The sequence below is a fragment of the Rattus norvegicus genome, chromosome 8, assembly GCF_036323735.1.
Source record: "Rattus norvegicus strain BN/NHsdMcwi chromosome 8, GRCr8, whole genome shotgun sequence".
NCBI classification, from domain to species: Eukaryota; Metazoa; Chordata; class Mammalia; order Rodentia; family Muridae; genus Rattus; species Rattus norvegicus.
Genome location: NC_086026.1, coordinates 45,037,659 through 45,061,129, shown reverse-complemented (window position 1 = coordinate 45,061,129; position 23,471 = coordinate 45,037,659). Strand labels below are relative to the sequence as shown.

General features: G+C 50.2%; 1 protein-coding gene across 8 annotated transcripts in view; it reads left to right on the top strand.

Annotated features, from left to right (window-relative positions):
• The first annotated feature begins 9,196 nt into the window (after positions 1 to 9,196).
• Positions 9,197 to 23,471, top strand: part of Pknox2 (PBX/knotted 1 homeobox 2) — a 262,470-nt gene continuing 248,195 nt past the window's right edge. For 2 of the 8 annotated variants that reach the window (XM_039082142.2, XM_039082143.2), the window contains exon 1: positions 9,209 to 9,304. The gene's annotated coding sequence lies outside the window, so the exon portion shown is untranslated. Of the gene's footprint in view, positions 9,305 to 10,330; positions 10,671 to 18,352; positions 21,613 to 23,471 lie in introns of those variants that run through there. The other 6 variants (XM_063266117.1, XM_039082133.2, XM_039082146.2 and 3 more) reach the window with 5 other exon arrangements.

The window sequence follows — 23,471 nt, the reverse complement described above, 5'->3', positions numbered from 1 at the left end:
AGGAAGAAAGCAAGATAGAAAAGAAGTATCTAGTCCTTCCCCTTATGATGTCTGGGTCTGTGTGTGGATTGGAGGTAATCGTAGAACATGAACGAAGCAAGCTGTGGGAACTAAGTAGAGGTCTTAGAAAGGGTGAGTTTTGATTTGGGTGTGAGCATTGCTACTGCCTTAGTGATTGCACCCAATAGAGATGAAGCAGAAGAAACCCCACTGAGTTGGAGGGACAGGGCAGCCAAGCAGGGTACAGTGCATTTGCAAAGTCTTTAGCATGGGTGGGGCACAGAACCAAATCCTGACTTGGGTTAAGGATCCAAGCTGACCTGAAATTCTCCTTTTGCCTTGTTCACTGGGCCTCAGTTTCTCTGCTGTGAATTGTAAGTGGGATCTAAAGACAGAGTTTGAGCCTTCTGCCTCTCTCTCAGCCCCTAAAACCTTTTAGTCTTCTGTGACTCCAGGAATTGCAACATTTTCATCTATGTGGTCCCAGGGTCTATCACCTGTCTGGCCAACCTGGATGCTGACTAGAAACTGAGGAGTTGCTAAATTGCATAGGGGTTTCCACATGTGCTGGCTGAATGATTGGGTCAGCCCATGAATGAGCTGATAAGGACTAAGAGTTCAGGTAATACAGGACGGTGGTTCTCGAATGTGGCTTCCGAGTTCATATCTGGTGTCAAGTAGCAGGTTCACTAGGGTGCTGTGGGGAGGTGATGAGCAATCAGGGTCTTGGAGGTGAGAAATAGGCAATGGGCACTAACTGTTTTTACTGTTGCTACACTGGTTTGTTCTTCCTTGCTAAATGAACCCTGTTCACAGCGCTAGGTGAGAGCCGTGACTACCTTTCTCCTTTTTTTGGTCACTCCTTATAGATCTTCCTTTACAGCACAAAAAGGCAGACTCAGGTCCTGTGGGAAATGTGACCTATGGCCTTCGAAGAGGTTGCTTCTCCCCATTCTATTGTCTGGTAGCTGTAGGCTCTGGCTGCCAGGATGAGGTTGTAGCCAACCGTGCACAATCCTCAGTTCAGAGGGGTTTATGGTGGGAAGCAACATCAAAGACAACAGCTGTGGCAGATGGAGTTCATCTCTAGGGCCAGAGAGAAGCAGAAGGAAGCGGGGGTGGTCCTGTGAGGAGGAGGAGGAGGAGGAGGAGGAAGAGGAGGAAGAGGAGGAAGAGGAGGAGGAGGAGGAGGAAGTTGTAAGGGAGACAGGTAGAGCTAAGGAGACAGGTAGTGGTGGCTGGGTGACACTGAGGATGGTGGTGAAGAGGTGGATCCCTTAGGACAAAAGAGGAGTCTCTGTTTGGGTAGAAATGGAGTTTTTCTCTCTGTAGCTTGTAAAAGGCAATAGATATCTTAACAACACCCCTCATTTCTTGCTATAGTCAGGTGGGGCTTGAAGCAAGAGATTGAAGAGCTATAGAGCCAGAGTGACATGCTACAATGATAAATGACAAAGGCTTCAGCAAGAAACACAGCTGACACTGGGACAGAACAACAACCCCAATAAGGGGTCTTCAATAAACATAGTCTGGAAGACACATGGTGATTTTAAATTTCTGATAGCTATATTTAAAAAGTAAAAGAAACAGATGGAATGAGCTCCCCCCGCCTTAACTTCATGTATTTAAAGTATTATACACTGTGGCATTGGACTCAGGGCCTCACTGATGCAAGCCCACTACTACCAGCCCTAGAAGTGTGTGTGTGTGTGTGTGTGTGTGTGGTGTGTTTGGTGTGTGTGTGTGTGTGTGTGGTGTAGTGTGTTTGGTGTGTTTGGTGTGTTTGGTGTGTGTGTGTATGTATGTGTGTGTGTGTGGTATGTAGTGTGTTTGGTGTGTGTGTGTGTGTGTTGTGTGTAGTGTGTTTGGTGTATGTATGTATGTGTATATGTGTGTGTGTTGTGTGTAGTGTGTTTGGTATATGTGTGTGTGTGTTGTGTGTAGTGTGTTTGGTGTATGTATGTGTGTGTATATGTGTGTGTTGTGTGTAGTGTGTTTGGTATGTGTGTGTGTTGTGTGTAGTGTGTTTGGGGTGTGTGTGTGTGTGTGTGTGTGTGTGTGTGCTTTTAGACCTAAGGTTTCCCCAAGCTCACCTTTGCTTTTTTGAGACAAAGGATAAAATCTTGCTCTGATGCCCAGAGTTTGCTGTGGAGTCATAGTCCCCCCAACCCCCTTCCCAAATACTTATATTGCCAGCCTGCACCACCATGCCTGGCTCTAAAATAATTCTTAATGAAACATTTTACACTCTGCATGCTAGTTCTGTTAATCTGCCCTGTGTACTCGGCTGGCAGCCCACCTCAATTTCAACTGGCAAGGGCTCAAGTGCTCAGGTGCTAGGCCTTCCTTACTGCATAGCGCAAGTCTGCGTTATCCTGTCTCAAGTTTATGTGGCCACAGTCTTGAGGTACCATTTCCAAGAAATGACTCCATTTTAAAATCATCATGATGCACTCTTTTTTTTTCCTCTTTAGAATTGAAATGTTTTGTCCCTATCCCACTCTTTCTCTATTCTTTCGAATTGCTAGACCTAGTTCCCACTAGTTGAAGAATCACTCAAAACCCTTAGAGCAGTGGTTCCCAACCTGTGGGTCCTCACCTCTTTCTCAAACCTCTTTCTCCAAAAGATTTGCATTACAGCCCATAACAGTGGCAAAATTACAGTTATGAAGTAGCAGCAAAAAATAATTTTATGGTTAGGGGTCACCACAGCATGAGCAACTGTATTAAAGGGTCGCAGCATCAGGAAGGTTGAGAACCACTGTCTTAGGGCCTCTCATTTGGCACTGAGGGTTGGGCAAGGAAGACCACTTGGGCAGGAAAGAAGGAGGAAGGGGGAGGGAGGGAGGGAGGGAGGGAGGGAGCGGGAGGAGGGAGGAAGAATGAATGGAGAGTGTACCGGAACCTTTGTGTGGAGCTGGGGATTGGGGGATGCTGAGAAGGAGACAGGAAGAAGAGGGAGCTTTGCTTGTGGATTATACTGTAATCTCAGTCCCAGATGTCATGTTTTGTCCCCCAGCCTCAGAGGTGGGGATAGGCTCAGGAAAGATGCATTCCCAGGGTCAGGAGGAAGAAGATGGGAGGAAGGGAAGGGAAGGGAAGGGAAGGGAAGGGAAGGGAAGGGAAGGGAAGGGAAGGGAAGGGAAGGGAGAGGAAGCGTGAGGAATCCAACTGGACCAGGGGCTTGGATTCCAACCAGAATTTGGCAGCCCCACATTTCAGGAGACTTACCATGACCTGAATTTTGCATTGTACAGTTTCTTCTCAAAGAACTCAGTCCCATTGTGCTTCAACAGGAACGACCTTTCTTACTTGACCCTGACTGATCTAGCACTGCAGCCCTACCTGGGTCCAAGGTCAGAAAGGAGGCCATGGCAGCCAAGGTTCTCCTTCCTTCCTTCCTTCCTTCTTTCCTTTCTTTCTTCCTTCCTTCCTTCCTTCCTTCCTTCCTTCCTTCCTTCCTCCCTCCCTCCCTCCCTCCCTTCCTTCCCTCCTTCCACTTCCACTATCTGTGTTATGGCCCTTAGGTCCTGCCCCAGCATTCTTAGTATACGGTGTCTCTCTTCCTCAGGCCAATTAAACAAGCCTTCCAATAAAGGCCCAGGCAAAGTGCTGTGGCAGCCGGAGGGCAGGGCTATTAAAGCTAATGGCTGCCACTTATTGAGCAGCCTCCCATGTGCCAGGGACCGTGCTAAGCGCTTTATATTCATCTACTTAATCCCCAGTGGTCCCATGAGTTGGCTTCCATTGCCACCTTCATTTCACATAGGCAGAAACGCAGACTCAGACAGCACCAGCGACACCCCAGATGGCTCCTTACTTTGTGATAGGCTGGAGATCTGAGCCAGGTCCTGCGGACCCAAGAGCTGGTACAAGACCCAAGGCCATGCTGCAAAGAGATGATGCTTTGGCTAAGACTTAAAGAGAGAATTTGGTAATGAGTGGAGAAATAACCGAAGCAAATGCAGGAGAGCAATGGTGGGGTGCCTAGCAGTGCCAGGAATGGTGGCTGTTCCTACCACAGTGGTCCCTAAAGCATAGATTCCAGGGCCCTTTCCAGGACTCCTTTCTCTTGAAGTGGACCTGGAACCTTCAATCGAGTTGTTCCAGATGTTCTGGTGCAAGAGATCCACACACTGTGACCCAGTGGTGGTGGCGTGGGGAGGGAGAGAAAATGAATAGATTATGAAAGAGGGCACAGAATAGGAAGGGGAGGGGGAGAAAGGAGGGAAAGGAAGAAATGGGGGAGGAGGGGTAGGGGAGAGAAGTGGAGAAAGAGGAGGAAGAGGAGAAAGAGAAAAAGAGGAGGAATTTGAAGTCCACTCTTTTCTAAAGATTTATTTATTTTATTTATTATATATCAGTACACTGTAGCTGTCTTCAGACACTCCAGAAGAGGGCATCCAATCTCATTACAGGTGGTTGTGAGCCACCATGTGGTTACTGGGATTTGAACTCAGGACCTCTGGAAGAGCAGTCAGTGCTCTTAACCGCTGAGCCATCTCTCCAGTCCCCTGAAGTCCACGCTTGATAACATAGCCACAAATGGCCCTCTTTTTATTACATAGCCTAATAAACTTTGTGGGGATTTTGCTGTTGTTTGGTTGGTTTTCCAAGCAGGCTCTCCTCTACTACATGTTGGTCTCAAACTTGCTACGTAATTGAAAGTCACCTTGACTTTCTGATTCTCTACCTTCCAAGTGCTGAGATTATCGGCATGAGCTATGAGCCACAATACCTGGCTTACGTGGTACCAAGGAGCGAATACAAGACCTCCTGCGTGCCAGGCAAGTACTTTACCAACCGAGAGTTACATCCCTGACCCTTAGCTCAGCAAATGCGTAAAAAAGCATTTCTCATGTGTGGTGGTTTGAGTAGGTATGGCCCCCCCCATAGACTTTTTTTTTTTGGTTCTTTTTTTCGGAACTGGGGACCGAACCCAGGGCCTTACGCTTCCTAGGCAAGCGCTCTACCACTGAGCTAAATCCCCAACCCCCCCATAGACTTTTACATTTGAATACTTGGTCATAGGGAGGGGCGTGATTAGGAGATGTGGCCTTGTTGGGGGAAGTGTGTCACTGTGGAGATGGGCTTTGAGGTTATACATGCTCAAGCTATGCCCAGTGTGATACACACAGTCTCCGTCTGCTGCCCGTCAGACCGAGATGTAAAACTCTCAGTTCTTCTCCAGGATCATGTTTGCCTGCAAGCCACCACGCTTCTTCTCACCATGATGATACTAAACTAAACCCTCGGAAACTGTAAGCCAGCACCAATTAAATAGTCTCCTTTATGAGAGTTGCTGTGGTCATGGTGTGTCTTCACAGCAGTAAAACTCTAAGACACTACGTAGACATGATATCTTATACACACTGTATATAAGACATACAGTGACGGTGCATATTTATGAATCCTAGCATGATATTTCAACATCACCACACGATCAGCTCAGTACTTACTTGACATCAACGTTTTTAGCTTCCAGATATAAAAGCACTGGGGTATGTCTTTCTGTGGCTAGTTTATTTTACTTAATGTGACGTCCTTCAGGTCATCCATAGTACCACAAGTGATAGCATTTCATTTTTTTTTTTGTGGTCAATTAATGTTCTATCACTGTATATGTATACATGCAAATGAAAAAGTTCAACCAACCTGTAGGCCAAGTCTCTTAGGTGGCAGATAATCACGGTGACACTTTGAGGGGAAACCAAAATGTGATCCAAGTTTCATTTTAGGAAGAAATTGACTGTAGGGGTAGAAATTGGAGGCCCTTAGACAATTTAGGAAAGAAAAAAAAAACCCAGGTGACTGGTGATAAGTCCTTCACCTGGAGCTGTGATGGAGAAATACGTCTCATCCCACTCAGTTCAGTTCCCTATGCATTTCTTTGATATGTTTACTAGACTGGGCGCGGTGCCAGGCTTTCGGGATCCTAAGACAAAGTGAGATATTGTCTCCCATCACATTCTATCAAGGTTCATTAAAAACAATTAAGTTGAGAAAAGAAAGAGTTGGTAGGTTGCAGTGTGGTGGAATGACTTCTCTACCCCCCCTCACCCACTCGTATGTTCAAGTCCCAACTCTCAATGTGACTGTGTTTGAAGATAGGTCCTTTAATTAAGGTTAAATGAAGCCATAAAGTTGGGGCTGGGATCCAATTGGAATGGGGCCTCTTGGAAGGAAGAGACATTGGAGTCGACTCTTTCTGTCTTATGCACAGGGGACAGGCCATATGAGGACACAGAGAAGAGGTGGCATTTGAAAGCCAAGAGGAGAAGCCTCAGCAGAAAGCAAGTCACCTCTGATCCTGAACTTTCAGTTTCCCAAACTGTGTGGAAACAAATATCTATTTTGTCATGGCAGCCCAGGCAGATGCATACAGAAGACAGGCCCTAATTTGGGTGGGTGGGTGGGTGGGGCTTTTGTTTTCCTAAATAGGGTTTCTCTGTGTAGCCCTGGCTGTTCTGGAACTTGCTCTGTAGACCAGGCTGACCTCGAACTTGAGAGATCTGCCTGCCTCTGCCTCGCAAGTGCTGGGATGGAAGGTGTGCCCTACCACCACCAGGCAGATCCTAAATTTTAACTCATAGGATGGCACAGGCAGGATTCAGCTGGGCCACTGTCTGAGCACGTCTGGAGCGTAGAGGTACGATCTGGTGCGAACTGTTCATCTGAAGAACAGACAAATAAAAACAAGTGGAACAAAAAGAAGACCCAGGAGAATCCCAAGAATTCCAGCATGCATGTGTGCGTGTGTGTATGTGTGAGTGTGTGTGTGTGCATGTGCTTGTAGGGACCGCTAGGATCTGCAGGGACCTGCTTGGTTACACCAGCGCATTGTTGAATTATATGGCAAGTGAATGTGTGATGAGGAAGAAATCCTTACTTATGAACTGTACATCTGGAACAAATTCTACAAACGTAATGTCTATTCTATCTCTTCATGGACAGACCCAGGATTTAGATGTGGAAACCAGGAGTTTTGACCTATTGACAAATTTTTATTAATTGTTCACTAGCTGGGTCATCAGCTCGAGTCCTGGATGGCCCCCTCCCCCCTTTATATATTAAGTTTGTCTCCCTTTACAAGAATTAAGGTGGCTTGAGGAAGGGAGCTGTAATGTGGGCCTCTGACTCTCTGCTACCCTTACCAGTACCTTCTAGTGGGCATGGGTGAAACATTTCTTGCCAACAATTATAAAAAGGATGGTTACATGTTAGACCATCTCTTTTGTTTTTAAGCTTTTGCTAAGCTACAAGAACCATCAAGGCAAGCTGTAGTGACTAAAAGTTAGTGTGCATTTTAAAGAATGAAAAGGGCATTACTGGCGAATGTATTATTTGAAAAGACTCCAAGTCAATGGTTGACGTCCATAGGTCTGATGTCTTAAAGAACAAGTTGACGTCAGAACTGGAGTTTAGAAAGTGAGGATTGTGATAAGTGTGAATGAGTAGCATATGGCCTTTGTCCACAGTATGCTCACTGGCACTTCTCTGACGGCTCCAGCCTGAGGCACTGTCTGACTCCTACTGGCACTCACAACTCACAGCAACCCTCCAAAGGAACGCAATCCTTTCCCCAAAGGTCCTGGGCAGGGCCAAAGGGATCTCTCCTCTCACGATCTAAGCAGCACATTTCACCCTGAGACTTATGGCAGGCTGACCTCCAGCCTCTGGGTTAGTGAATCTGCTGTCTCTACTACATAAAAAGGGCAAGTGGATTCATTATTATTATCTTATTAGACAATGTGAAATGTATACTAGCAATTATGCTATCAGCAGCCATAGTCTTTGACCACAGATCAGAGGTTGGGGTGACATAACTCTACCTAGCGAAAGTCTTTGGGGATTCTGTGGGAAGGTGTTTCAATCCCATCTGTAGTTGTGAATCTATAGGGGAAAGGTTCCCTCTTGCCCCCAGGAACATTGCAGGTAAACGTGACGTTGCTGGTCAGTCCTGGATAAAGAACACATCTGGAATGTGATGCAGACTTAGTTGAGCCTTTGGATCCAATAGTTCTCATTTTTGCCAGAATCTGAGGCAGGGAAGGAATGACCCAGAGGCTTGGAAAGAGCAGCTTCCATCTTCTCCGGCTAGATTCTTTTCTGGGAAGCTGGCTGTCTAGTTTCCCTCTTAGCTTTCCTTGCTTCTATCAGTGACTTTGTCTAGAATTCATCCAGGCTCCTTGCCCGGTGCGAGGGTCATAGGATCCCTTGCCACCCACCTGTGACTGAAACAGCTCCTCAAAGAGGGGCAGAACGGATTCTCTGGTCCTCTGTCTAGGAGCTCAGCCAGTCTGTATTCTGGGTGGCTGAGTCTATACTTGGCCCTTAGTAGGAGAGTCATCTTGGTTGACTAAATGGAGACGTGCATGACTGCACTGGCTTGCTTTGGCTCTCAACTGTAGAAGTGACTTGGGTGAGAAGCCTGTTATGGTGTCTGGACCACCCCAGCAAGCCCAGGCTGAGACAGTACTGCCCCTAACGTTACCGTTCTCCAGCCCCAGGAACCCACTGGCTGGCTAAGCAGTTTTAAGAGTGAAACAGCAGTGGCTTCCAGGCGCTTGCCTGACATTTGCCAAGGGATAGCTTCCGATAAGGCCCTTTCCCTTGTTATCTCGCCCCTGAACCACCCCATCACCCCTCAGATGAACCAAGTGTCAGAGGAAGCCTACAGCAGGAAAAAAAAAAGCTCTTGAGACCAGGGATAACTAACCACCTGAGCACCTTTGCTGGGGCCAAGGTAATGAGAATTATTCAAATGCAATCATAAAAATGAGGCCAGCCGGGCAGGAATGGGGTGGGGGTATGAGGGAGGGAATGTTTCCTGCCCGTTTGAAGATTCTTATTTTCTTGGGGTTCTCTTGAGGTCCACAGAAAATTTCACCTCCTCTCAATCTCTTCAGCATCTGGTGTCTTGGAACTCTGCACCAGTTCGTCGCTAAGGAGGACACGGCGTAGGGGTGCGCCTGAATTTCTGGGGTCCACTGGACTACCTCTGTCAGGCAACCCCAGGTCTGGACGCCTGCAGCAGCGAGCAGGCCTGATGTCTGAGCCGAGTCTCCAGTAGAGGGAGACACTCTAGCAGCTCCTCGCCTGGGAAGCGGCCGGGGCCAGGAGTGGGTGGGGGCGATGGAGGAGGGGGGGAAAGGGGGAGTGGGGAGAGGGGAGGTGTGCGCGCGCGGGGAGGGGGGTAGGGAGTCCGGGGGGCGGGTCCCTGTGCCGCTGACGTCCCGAGCAGTGCTGGGAAGTATAGGCTGTGTTGTCACGCCGGTGTCAGTCTGATGAAGATTGGCATCAGGTAAGCTGTCATTCATTTCCATGTCAGAGACGCTTTTGCAGGCGGCGGCGGCGGCGCAGCGGCGGCGGCTGCTGCTGCGGGCGGCTGCCTCAGAGCGCGTGTGTTTTATTCCAGTCCCCAAGCCAGAGTATTATTCATTGCGACAGGGCAAGGAGGAGAGAGGGAGAGAGGGAGGCAGCAGGGAGGAGAGAGAGGGAGGCAGCAGGGAGGAGGGAGGCAGGGAGCAGAGAGGGACGGCGGGAGCGTGCAGAGAGAAGCTGGGGAAGCGCCGGGAGAGCGCGGAGCGAAGCCGCGCGAGGGGAGGCGAGGCCGGGCGAGGAGCCGGCGAGGAGCGCGCGGCCCACCCGCTCCCGGACCCGGCCGGTGCGCAGCTCCGTGCCCGTCGCGCTGCCGCCGCCTCGCCCCGCTCCCCTCGGGCCCCGGGCCGGGCGTGCATTGTCTGCGGTTGCGAGCAGCTGGGCAGAGGACTCAGAGTGCAGCGGCCCGAGGGCCTGTAGCGGGCGGGCTGGGAGCTGTGCGCCTGGAGCTGCCCGGGACTCAAGCCCCGGGGCGAGCGCATCGGCCGGAGTCCCGGTGCAGGCGGCTCTTGGCTGGGCGCTCTGTGGGGGCGAGGCTGGGAACTGCGGGCGGGCTTCGGGTTCTCCTTTCCCGGGCTCTAGGAGTCCTGTGGCTGGCGCTTTCTTGGTGTCAGCTGCCTTCGAGTGGTTGGAAGCGGGAGCAACCCTAGCCTGGGGCCGGGTGGCTGGAGTCAAGCAGTGACTGCTGCGTCCTGCCGGGCCCGGGGAGGCAGGGAGAGTAGAGGTTTACAAGAGGATCAGTGGGGACAGGGGGACATGCGTGTGTGTATGGGGGGTGGGGTGTCAGTCAGAGAAACCAGAACCCGAGGGGCGACGCTCAGGGACTCTAACTAGGAGTAGGAGGAGAATTTGTAGGGTAACCGGCTTTCTGCGTATTGTTGGTTCCCTGGGGCGGGGAGGGGTTCTCGGCGAAGAGCTAGAAGATAAATTCGTAAAAGGGGGGTGGGCACGGGAAGCGCCCCGAGCAGAAAGCCGAAGGGGATGGGTCAGGGTCCTGAATGTGCCGCGCGAAGTTTCTGTTTCTTTCGGGTTAGGCTGGCTCCCAAAGCCATGGAAGAAACGAGCGCAGTGGGCCGCGCTGTCAGGAGAGTCCTTCACAGGGCAGCCGGGGTTCCCGCGCGGTCGGAAGACGCGGGTTGGGAATGGGAGGGGGATGCGGATCAGCCCTTAAAGGAGGGCTGGGCTTCGGAGCAGGCTAGAGTTTGGGTTGCAGGAATCAGGCTGTCTTCAGAATTGGGACTGAAGGGCGGCTGTGTAGTTTACACACCAGCAAAGACAGAGGGCTGGAGGTAGGCGCCGGGGCCCCGGTTACATCCGAGGCTTGACTCCGGAGTGGGTGACGTTTTTTTAGAACTGAGACTCCGGATCAGGCTATTGAAATGTGGGGAGAATTGCGCGTCCGGGTCCTGACAGCATGCGTGAGGGAAAGCTTTTACGTAGGCAAGAAAAGTAGTTTATCCCAGCCACGGTGAGCGAGCCCCGAATGTCTGCGGCTTCTCTCCCTAAAGAGAATCTTGAGGATGAGTGGATCTCGGTGCACAGGGCTGAATGCTAGGAGAAAGACTCTGGGAGGTAGACAAATATAGGGAGATTCAGTAAGAAGTGACCGGGTAGCATCATCCGGGTCCGAATGGGGCCCGAGGACCTGACCCTGCAGACTCAGCAGGCTCCGGGAGTCACTTGCGGTCTGCGGCCTCAGCGTGGCCGGGTGGTTGCTGGTGGCCCGCCGGGACAGCGGTCGGCGACGCAGGCAAAGGAGCCGCTAATAGAGAGGTGCCGCTGGGGCTTGAGGAATCGTGGCTGCCCCGAGGGAAAGATACTCCCGAACTCGGGAGTCCTCTTCGGACCTGTCGCCTGTTTATCCGCAAGCGATGCTTGCTTCATCCCGGGCAACGTCGGAGAGCGCACAGGCCGGCCCATACGGGCAAGGTTTTGCCCTAGAGGGAGGAGGAAGTTCGGGGTTTCCTTACCCTTACCCAAGACATGTTATCTTGGGACTTCTCCATGCTATTGGCTTTCTGGAATTCAAATACTCTTCAACTGGTAGAATCCAAGTTAACCAAGCTTAAGTAGATTTAAACATCCGCCCCCCAAAACACACACACACACACACACACACACACACACCCAAATCTGAGAAATGATGGTGTTCAAAAGCAACATGGTGTTATCCCAAACTCTTGTCCCTTTGCCCCCTCTCACTTTGCCTTCTAACCTTCCCGTGGCCCCTGGAGCTTGGTGCAAATGTATGCGTGTGTCTATATGCCTGTGGGTAGGTGTGGGGTGCCTCTTATTTGGGGGCTCATATTTCATACTCAAACTGCTCCCTCAAAGCTCGGGCCTAGCTCAACAGTGGGTGGAATGTGGAGGGGTCCTAAAGAGGGGAAGAGCGGTTGGGGGGAGGGTTGGAGAGTGTTACACTCTGGCCATTTAGATAAAGAGTGCATTGAAGGATGGAGGTAGGTGTGTGTGTGTGTGTGTGTGTGTGTGTGTGTGTCTGTGTGTGGTGGGAGTTGATTTTCTCTGTGCACGCTCGCATAGTGGATTGAGAAAGCCAGCCAGCCCTTTGGGGCACTGAAGCCGCAGGACCCAAGAATGGCCACCGCGGCCGGGGGGGGGGGGGGGCGGCGACCGCTACCACTACGGAGCTGTTGTTTTCCAGACTTGGAATTCCTGCGCGCTCTTCTCCAGCCCAGAGCTGAGCGGGGGAGGGAACCGTGACCCCACCGAGACTCCCTGGTCACCGCCTCCCTTTTGTGAGATCGAAAGGCATGAAAACCTAGAGAAAGAGGATCTGCAGGGAATGAGGGCCAAGAGGTTACTCGAGGGAGATGGGCCTAGCAACAACCACAGTAAAATGCCTCGTGCAAATCGCAGCGAAGTGTACCCAACTCGAGACTGGCTGTTTTATGATCCTTTCTAGGAGTTTACTGCTCTGTGCTTTTAAGTCTATAGATTGCTTTAAGTTAATGAAAGTGCGGCTTTCAAAGGGGCCTTTTTATTGTGCGGCAGCGACAAATCTAGTACCTCCCCTTTACTCTTCCAAAATGGGCCCATTTAGAAAGAAGGAGCTTGCTGGGGTTCCCACATGAACAGAGCTGGGGTTGGGGGGGGGAACACCACTTGAAAATGAGGATTAATAAAAGACAGTGTTCGCGCAATTCAGAAAGATAAGTTAACTTCTCCCCCATCCACAGTTCTATCCGTGCATCCTTCAGTTGCCCCTGGGCTTTTACAGAAGCAAGCCATCTTTAAAGGTTGCTCAGTGCCTCCCCGGGAGTCCCCTCCCACACTGCTTTACATAAAGCCTGACCCTCCTCAATTCAACAACACAAACTGGGTTTCAGGATTTCTAACGCGGTAACTAATTCAGACTAAAATATTTACTTGTGCCCTGGGGGAGGGGCCTTGCCTTGCAATCGGCAAGATGGATCGGTTTAAAAGGCTGGGAACCCGAGGAAGAACAAGGCAGGCTGTTTTTCAGAGGGTTCCCCCACCTCCCCTTTCAATCTATTTGGCACAAAAGGTGAGATGACAAGGATTTTGACTAACACAGAAACTGCAGTGGGGCCTGCCTGTGGCTTTGACCGCATGTCATAACCATTTAAACTGTGGTTACTTGTTCAAAGCTCAAAGCTTCTCCAAGCTGGGTTTCATTAACTCTACACCAGTTGCCTGGAAGTTCAGTAGCAATAAATTGCATAAACACATTTGAAGTAAGTTAGTGATGAAATAAGGAGAATTACTGTCTTGTGAGTGGAGAATCCTGAATTCATGGAGTTCTAACTTAACTGGAAACATACTTTCCCTCTCTTGGCCTTAAAGTTTATAGGTACACCAGAGTGTGTGTTAAATTTCTTTCTGCCATGCCCATCCTCAACCCTGGGCTGTAACTCATTAGAGACCAAGGCATGCCTAGAAAGCAGAAGGCTGGGTTGAAAAGGGGGGTCTCCATTAGCTCCACTTAGGAACTGAAGCAGAGCGAGCCATCAAGATCAGCCTGATTTCTTTGCCCTTACTGAACACATTGGGCAATATAAACAGCCACAGAGCGGGGCAAATTAGATTTTTAAATGTTAGAAGCTTAATAATGCTGTTTTTTTTTTTATTAAAGAAACAACCAATAAAATTTATAGGCTCCCAACATGTTGCAAAATTTCCTTGGTATTTATTTACACCCCCATCTCACCTTTCAGAAATGCGACTTCCAGTTTTGGACTTTTGTTCCTGATTTACTTAATATAGAGCACATTTTAGAATTAGTTGGGGGCGAGTGAGTTTTGCTGTTATGAGTTTTCCTTTATCCTCTGCTGTGCACTGGGTCTATAATATATATTATATAATATGATATATACATACATATACACACACATATATATATGGCAATTGTCCGAGGTGGCAGCATGCAAGGGAGGCAAAGTGACTGGATCAAATAAAATGCAGACCCCAGGATACAGAAGCTGAAAGGCTACATGGAGGAGAGGCAGAAGAAGCAGTATGGAAAAGGAAGTCATCATGAGCCTCCACGAGCCTCGAATCTAACCAATACACCATGCCTTGTATAAGACACTTCATATAGAGGCCCGTGACTTATTGAAAATTGAATTATATTGAGAAGCAGAATTTAGAGGGAGGAGCTGCACTGTGGGCTCTACCCAGGCATCCTGGCCGGCCAGGGTGGTTGCAACGGGGGCTCTGCTAATTTAATTAAATGTAATACCTGACGGTAGGGAGGAAGACAGGAAGGAAGTGTCGGATGGTAATCAGGGCTGGCGGGCCAGCATGCTGAGCTAGTATTTGGGTTGGAATGTGAGGGCCTGGCTCTGTGGCTCCAGCGGGTCCCCCAGCTGCCAGACCTTGGTTTCTTCATCTGTTGAGTGGAATGTAGCACATGCTGTCCCCTTTTAGGCTTCAAGGAGTGAAGGATGGGCACGAGGCAAGCACAGGGCTCACTGTAAATAGTAAGGAATACGGAGACGGAGGATTCCCAGCAGCAAGGTCGTGTTCTTCCAAATGTGCTTCTTCCCTTGCCTGTCTCCATAGCCTGTCCTCACAATGTGTGACGAGTTTCTAGACTTTTGTGAAAGGGCACAACTCCTGCCTCACATCTTTGAGTCTGAAAACTCTACTGTGATTTCATATACCACCCGCTTTGCCAAGAAGGGGTGTCATGGCTGAATGAGGGAAATCAGCCCGCTTCTTCCCCCAGTGATTTCCCTCTGGAATACCCTTCATGCCTCCGATGTACACAGAATGGGACATATCAGAAATACAGGTTCTATTTTTTTTAATACTACAGGGAAGTAAGGGCCCAGTTCTGATTGGTGTGTAACATCTGGTCCTGCCGGGGTGTGGGGGAGGGATGGGTGCTGATGCCACAGCCTGGCCCTCACTTAGCAGTCTCCATTCTGGCAGATCAAAACAGAGAAGTTACACCCACCACTTCTTCAAAAGCTCACACTTGCTTGTGGACTCCTTCAGTTCTGAGTTTAAAATCGAGTGGGCCCTGATATGACGTGGCTTCAGTAGAAGGGACGACCTTTTTTAATTCTCTCCTACTCTACTGAAAGTTCCTTGGGGGTGAGCTTTTCCTCCACACACTCTTGCCAGCTGGTCTGGTTTCAGGTCACATTTTGGTCTCCATTTTGATTGAGAGTGAGATGATGGGGATGGGGGTGGGGGTGGGGGTGGGGGATGAGGACCCAAGATACAGACAGAAGCTGTGGCAGTTGAAGGCCGAGTCCTTCTCCCAGACCTCATCTAGAAACCCCTGGCGTGAGGGAACACCAAGCCCTAGCACAGTGCAGTTCACAGTGCTCTATGGAAGTAGGAAAGGGGGGTATATGTTTGACTTGGACTAGGTACCTATCCCTAGGTCTTCCTTGCCTGCCTGGGTTTCTAATTACAAGAAGGGCCGTTGCTGTTAGGACCTATCTCACTAAAAACACATCCCCGTGTGTAAGAAGAAACCCTAAACCAGGCAGGATATTTTAAAACTGAAGCAATGAAGATTAGATTAAGTCTCCACCAAACAGCCTGGTTCTTGTATTATTTTTGGCTGGAATGTGGAGAAAAACAGCTGGCCCTGGGGCCCTGGGCAGATTCTGGAGGCTTCAGACAGGGTTGGGGGGAGTGGGATGGGGAGGGGGAGATGTAACTGTTCACTGCCTCGTAGGATTGTGGCCAGTTTCTGTCCGGCTCATTCTAGGTAGGGGGAACAAAGGGAGGTTGTGCTGGGAGAGGGGCAGATGCAGATGGGCCAGAAAGGGGCCACAGAAGGTGTAAGTCAGAACACCAAGGAGCCTTTCAATCCTTCACTTCATTAAGAGCTGGTGATTGTGTTTAGTGCACGAGGTCTCCAATCTCAGGCTCAGAAACCCAGCCGTTCTCCACTTGGCCTTGGGAGGAGCCTTCATGTGCGGGGCCTGAATGGGTTTTAAAACTCTTGTTTAGAATCTTTGATTCCGTGTCTTCTCCTGTAACCTGGGGCCTGATGGAGCATAGCTGGTGGGGTGGAGGAGGGGGCCCATGTAACTGCCCAAGATTGTGCCAGGCACAAAAGAATGGTCCAGTCCCAGTTCTTCAATCCCACATTCCTTCAGAAGAAGAATCATTTTTTTTTTCAATTTCTTCCTTTTCCTTTTCTCTTCTCTGGGACAAGGCATGGGCCACTTTGCAGGTCACTGGAACATGGTCAAGCTGGGCACTCAGCTCCTTGTTGGGAGTCTGGGAAGGAAAATAGATATATAAGCTCCAGGGCAGCTGGGAGTCAGGGGGACACAAACGCATTAGGGAGAGAATACACAGACATGGGAGAGACCAAGTGCCCACCAGTTGTTAACCAGAGGAGGCAAGAGTGGGCCCCAGAAGGTGAAGTAATTAGGGCAGAGTGGCCTCAACCAGCCCCTTCTCTGAGGAGGCAAACCGAGAGGAGATTCTTAGCTGTGCAGGGAGGGCTGGAGGGGGAGGGGTGAAACCCGACACTCCCCAGGTCACAGTGCTCCGTTCTCAGCTAGACTGTCAGGGTGACTGGGGGTGGGGTGGGGTGGGGACAGCCTGGATTAGAAAGAATTACTCAGTCCCTCTGTCTGTCTCAGGTGACCAGAAGTAGCCGTCCCCTTCTATGCACGGTAGATTCTGAGGGGACTCCTTGGTCTGACTTCTCACTGGGTGCAGTGCAGCTTAACCTACTAGTGCATAAAATGCACATCCTCCTTACAACCCAAGCAGAAAAAAGTAGCACTCCAGGCCCAGCCCTAGCCTGACCATGTTCTGGACCATGAAGCAGAACAGTCAGTGTGTTAGAATGAGGGAGAGAACAGGGAGCAGGTGTAGCGGTGACAGACAGTGGGCTCCATTTCAGAGTCTTTGACTGGCGGTGTGACATTTGACAGGTGGCTTGCCCTCTCTGGATGTTAATAGTGTCTGGTAACCAACCAGGAGCTTTGACTTGCTCCCAGACGTCTCCTTCCGCTCTAGGTTCCCTGAGTCTATCTTTCCTCCGACGTAGATGGCTTCATGAACAGGAAATTATCGACATGGCACAAACCCAAGCAGAAAGTTCCAACAACACACATACATGCAACAACAGCAAAATGACCGTCCCCGGGGAATGAAGGGCCGTGTGTACAGAGGGTTGGATCTGATGTTCCCAGTGGCCTTTCTGGGCCCCATGGGAGTAGTGTTTTCAACGTGAGGCACTGTCTTTAAAAGCAGCATTTCCTTCTTCTGCAGAGACAGCTGGGAGAAAGGCTTTGATGTTTGCATCTGGAGTCTGTCTCTGATTCCACCGCCACTGAGCTGTGTGTCCTTGGCACATCTTTTAACTTCTCTGAGCCTTGGTTTTCTTATGTGTGAGGTAAAAATGAGAATATGGCCACCAGGGGTTGGAGGACTGTGAAAACCCTAGGAAAGATATCCAGCTGTGGCACATTGGTCTCTGAGAAAGGTAGTTTTCTCCCTAAAGAAAATGGTTCTGCCAGCTTCAATGACATACACTTTTTGATCCCAGCACTCGGAGGCAGAGACAGGTGGATCTCTGTGAGTTCGAGGCCAGTTGTTTGGTCTACAAAGAGAGTTCCAGGATAGCCGATGCTTACCAAAGAAACCCTGTCTTGAACCCCCCTCCCCTCCAAAAAAAAAAGAAAAAGAAAGGAAGAAAAAAGAAAAAAATCCCCCACTCCATCCTCTGAACTTTCTGAAGCAAGTCAAATGGATATCATTAAGTCATTTTACACACAGATCCTGAAGTTCAGAGCAGCCAGTGTGGCTATGTGCCCCCCTGGCCGTGACAAGACACACCCCTTAAGACGGCCCAGGTTTCCTTGACTGCTGCTGTCCTTTTCCTTTGTGGGGACTCAGCCCCTTGCTGAGCTCCTGCAGCTGTCTCGCCGGGCTTTACCTGTGTCTCTCTTGAGAATTTCCTTTTTAAACAGAAAACCAGCTCAATTCACCTCCCCCATCACCAGCCTTTTGTCTGACAAATGCTGAGGAGAGCTACTGGCTGTCATGGAAGCCAGAACCTGGAGGTACATCTAAATCTGTATATTTAACTTCTATAAGCCCCAGGCCAGACAGGGTTAGGCTGAGCAGCAGAAATAGGCAATGTTAAACACAGAGGTGAGGAGGGATGAACAAGACAGTGAAAAGTGACTGAGGGGAGCTGGCTGGGGTACGCGTGTGCGTGTGTGTGTGTGTGTGTGTGTGTGTGTGTATGTGTGTGTGTGTGTGTGAGTGTGTGGTGTGTGGTGTTTATGGTGGTGGTGTGTGTGTGTGTGTGTGTGTGTGTGAGTGTGTGGTGTTTATGGTGGTGGTGGTGGTGTGTGTGTGGTGTGTGTGTGTGTGAGTGTGTGGTGTTTATGGTGGTGGTGGTGGTGTGTGTGTGTGGTGTGTGTGGTGTGTGTGTGGTGTGTGGTGTTTATGGTGGTGGTGGTGGTGGTGTGTGTGTGTGTGTGTGTGTGTGGTGTGTGGTGTTTGTGGTGGTGGTGGTGGTGATGGTGTGTGTCTGTGCGTATGGTGTGTGGTGTGGCATGTGTGTGTGCTGGTGCATGTGGTGTGTGTGTATGTGTGACTAAAAAGCCCTTGAAGGCTCAGTACTAGATCCTTGGCTGACCTGCCTGACAGACATCAGTCCTGAGAGAAGTCTAAGTGCAGTTAATCATTTGTAACAGGTCTAATTCCTTACTAGGCACAGGCTCCCTCCTTTCCAAGCTGGTCCACTCCGTAGATCTGCCCTCAAGCCTTCTCTAGTGCTGCTAAGTGCTACCCTCTCTGCCCAGATCTGAGGTCTGCAGGCTTCCTCCCCTCTGGAAGCCGCTCCTTCATCCTCCCACATTCTGATCTTAGCTCCAAGTCCAAGAGCAGGGACAGACAAAGCCAGAGGATGCTGTAGGCTCAGGATGCTTGATAATGGCTTACTCTCCTGTCTGCGTTCTCCCAGAGGCTCTGTTGGTCACCCAACAGATGTAGCCCAGGCCACTATCCATGGGCAATGAGCATGTGAGCCTCACTTCCTTAGACCACATTAACAGGGCAAACTGAGCAAATGTGTGATTGCGGTCTCTTGGCCTCTCGGAGTGTAGGCCTGATCATTTTGTAGGAAAGGAAGTTAAATGGATCTTCTTCCAGGGTTTTCTAAAGGAGGATGAGGATGCTGCCCACCGTCCAGGCTGTAGCATGTGCACTGGCCTGCCAAGCACCACAAGTTTCGTTGATGATTGAGATGCCTGGTGCTGTGGCCATTTAGCCCATAGGTTGTGAGTCTGGCCACTTTCCGTTACATACATGTAAAGGCATGCTCTTGCTTGGATTCAGGGGTTGGGAGAGCACCCATGGAGGGTACTGCTGAGCTCTCCAGCCTTGGAGGAAGACACAGGTACAGAAGCCAGGCATGAGAGCTGGGTGGTGTGGGAAGAGAAGGCTGCTGCTCCTGTGGTCCTAAGCAGTGTGGATGGACACTTCTGCCCCTCCCTGGCTATGCCACTCTCAGGGTTGGGAGAAGAGAGCTTCTTCAAATCAGGGAGGCTCCCTTCCAGTGTTATGACTGCCCAGCTCCTGGCTGGGAGTCCTCTCCCTACACTGAGCGGCCATCAAAGACCCAAGAAAGAAAGTGAGACTTAGAGAACTGGAGAACTAGCGTGAGACTCAGGAGATGGGACATGATTCTATCTCCAATGCCTGGGCCCAGTGAGTTCTGTGGCGGGGAGCCGTCGGGGAGTTGCTTACCCATGTGCAGTGGCGTGCCCACAGGACCCGCACACACACTGTAGGGTGAGGGATAGGGCATCCTATGGGTAGCATGCTCACAGGATTCTCTTGACTGCCGTTTGGCTAGTCTAGAGTACCCAGAATGGCATGGTCTCGGGGTCCTCGAGTATGATGCAGGGTGAGTTCTAGGCTCTGGCTGTGATGTGATAAGGGTGACGCAGCTGGTGAAGAAGCCAGCCACCCAGGCTGGGGCCTTTGGCCCAGTCATGTGCTCACTGTGTGACAGTGAAATTTAGCTTCGTTTTCCTTGCCAGTCAGCTAGTGGGTAATGATACTTCCCCGCAAGGCAGTAGGGAAAGATCATGAAAGTTAACGTATGTGGATGTGTTACACATGCTGTATAAACACAAGAAGCAGCGCCTACACAGTGCCTCCCATGTAATATGAGGAGGGGGGGGGAGCAAACCGGTTGGCACAGACTATATGTTTCTTATTAGTTTAAAACAGAGCGCACACACACAAACACACTCTCCCCCTCACGCTGGCTCACAGCGTGATGACAACCATGTTGATGTGATTGAAAGCTGGCGGGATGACTTTTCACGGCTTCCCCACTACTGGGGCAGGAATGGTCCCCTCGGGGATTCCGGAGCATCTGGCAGGTTTTCAGACTTGGGGGGGGGGAGTCACGTGGGCAGAACGGTGTGCCTACCTACTATGTGCTTGCACACTGTCCTTGAGGGAGCTCACGTGCTGTGCCATGCTCATCAGCTGAAAGCAGGCCTCTGTTTCTTCCCAGCTGGCTGGCATTGTTTATGCAGTAGGCTTTTACCAAGTACCTCATTCAGATATGAGGGTCACAGCAGGGGACTAGACCTGGGCTTCCCTTTCATTCCTAAGGCTTTGTGGAGAGGAAGACATTTAGGGTCCATAGGGAAAATCAAAGCCATTGAGGGGTCTGCTCCTGCCTGGGCCAAACACTGCAGTGTCACAAGGTGGCCTATGCCTCAGTCACTAGAGCATCGACTGCCCCCTTCCCCCCATCCCAGGGGGGAGCTTTCATGAGCACATTGCAGGCACCCGCTCCCTGTTCTTTCTGCAGCCTCAGTTGGGTCTTAAGCACCTTGGGTACCCAGAGTTGCCACACTCGGAATCACCATGATTTCTAACTTCACAAACAGCCGTGTGAATGTGGCAGCGGTGACCAAAAGCCCATCCCTGTCCACACCAGCCACAGAGGGACTGTTCTTACTCATTCTGCTGACTGCTGAAGTTCGAATTGGGGAAACCACTGGCTAACCCTGGGCCTCGGTTCTCTGGTCACTGAAATGTGACAGCCACTCTCAATTCAGATGGCATCCACCATCATAAAATGACACAAAAGCTCACTAGCCCCATCACCCTCAGCTCTGGTCACACGCCACTGTTCCCGGGCATACCTTCGTTCTTTCAGGGTTTCAAGCAATTACTCTCCAGATATTTTTGGGGTATCCCGACTGTGTTCCCAGTGGTGTTTTAGTGCCTGGGTTAGGGCATCAGTAGATGTAGTCCAAATCCTGATGTTAAAAAGCTTGGTGCCCTATTTACTTTTCTTTCTTTTTTTTTTTTTTCCGGAGCTGGGGACCGAACCCAGGGCCTTGCGCTTCCTAGGCAAGCGCTCTACCACTGAGCTAAATCCCCAACCCCGCCCTATTTACTTTTCTATTGCTGTGACTTATCACCATGACCATGGCAACTTAAAAAAATAAAAAGTTTAATTTGGGGCTCTAAGTTCCAGAGGGTTGGAATCCATGAGCAGTGTGGCAAGGAGCGTGGCAGCAGGCAGCCACGGAACTAAGTGGGGCAGTGACTGACAGCTCACATCCTGAGACACCAGGAATGATGGGAGTCTTTTGAAACCTCAAAGTCAGCTTCCGGTGACACACCTCCTGATCCTTCCTCCACAGGTCTACCAACGAAGGATCAAGTAAAGCAGTCAAATGTATAAGCCTACGGGGGACATGCTCATTGAAGCCAGCACATCAGGTGTGGTGGCACGTCTGTATCTTTAGGACTGAGGGAGCCGAGACAGGCAGATCACTGAAACAATGAGAGCTAGGTCCACTGAGAGACCTGGGCTCAAAATAGGAGACAGAGAAGTGATAAAGGAAGACACCTGACACTGACCTCTGACCTGTGACATTGACCTCTAATCTGTGTGTATGCGCACTGCCCCCAAACAAATACAACACATGCAAACATGCTTGAGAACATGTGAGTGTGTGTATGCATGCTCTCTCTTTCTCTCTCTCTCTCTCTCTCTCTCTCTCTCTCTCTCTCTCTCTCACACACACACACACAAAGAGAGAGAGAGACAGAGAGAGACAGAGAGACAGAGAGAGACAGAGAGAGTGCGCACATAGTTGTTCAGTCCTGTAATCTCAGCACTTGGGAGGTGAAGACTCAGGAGTTTAAGGTCAGCCTAGGTTACATGAGCCACTGTCTTAAAACAAACAACAACAACAAAAAAAGCCCAAACCAGCCAACCATCCAAAACAAACTAAAACTCCACACAGACACAAGACACTAGAAGCCCCTGAAGTTGGGGGTCAGTGTCCAGGAAGACATTATAAGGCATGGAGACTTGCAGGGAGATGGGGTATGAGGATAAAGATGGATGGGAATTGTGTTTAGGCATGGGACGGTGGGTCCAAAGGCGCCTGGGGAGGAAGAAGGGCTGGTAGGCAACTGGAACCTGGGGACAGGGACAGGTCTGGAGGATCAGAGGCTCTGGAAAAACTTGGGAGAGAAACCTAGTCTGGCCCCTGTAGCTTCAGGAGAGATAGAGTCCAGACCAAGAACTGGGAGTGGTGACCAGGCTAAGCACTGACCCAAGCCTGGGCAGGGAAGGAGGTGCCGACTGCCCCGGCTCGTCTTTCTAAATGGAATCAAGACAGCAAAGTCCACAGCTGGCTTGCTGGTCCGTCATGGCAGGAGGGGCTCCCAGTGAACAAGTGTGCCGTGGCTCAGACAAGCAGTGTCCAGCTCATTTATGTAAAACCTCGAAGGTTCAAGCTCGTCACTGAATGAAAGGCGATGACTTTACTCCCGGGTCGTGATCCGGTCCCCGCCACCTCTATCATGCTCTTCTATCTCATCTCCCCGAACCTCTTAGGCCTCCCTGCTGTAACTGAAACAAGTCACACATGCTCCGGCCACAGGGCCTTTATGTGCGCTGTGCGCTGCTCCAGAAGCCCGGGCATGCTTCCCCTCCATATCTGTGTGGTCCTCACGTGCCTTGTCTAGGCTTACCCCCAACTGTCATCCTCTCCAAAGGTTCTAGCCAAACCGGAATCTCTTTCTCCCATCCCTGCCCTGCTCCCCAACCCCAAACTCAGTATCTGGTTGAGAATGACCTTGAACTAACTTCTGGTCCCCAAGGCTTGTATCATCATGCCTGACTTATAGAGGGCTGGGGAACAAACCCAGGGCTTTATTCATGCCACGCAGGCACTCTAACCATTGAACCACATCCATTTTCTTTCCCTCGTCTCCTTCCCCACCCCCTCTCTCTTCTCTGTTGGGACCCAGAAGAGTACATAACTGTAGTAAAACTTTAAACGATGCTTGTGGATAGATGAATGAATGAATGAGTGGGTGAGTGAGTGAATGAATGAATGGAACTGGTTGTTGCGTTAAGTTCCAAGAATTAAAAAAAAAAAAACCAAAAAAACCAAAAAAACAAACTCAGGATCTGAAATGAACTCAGGGACTATCAGAACTGGAAGGCACTAAATCTCCAGTCGCTGAGCGACTCTCCCTTTTAACAACCTAGCAAAAGGAGGTCCAGAGAGGTTAAGGAGCTTGTGAAGGGTCACACAGCACAGAGCTCATGAATATATGGG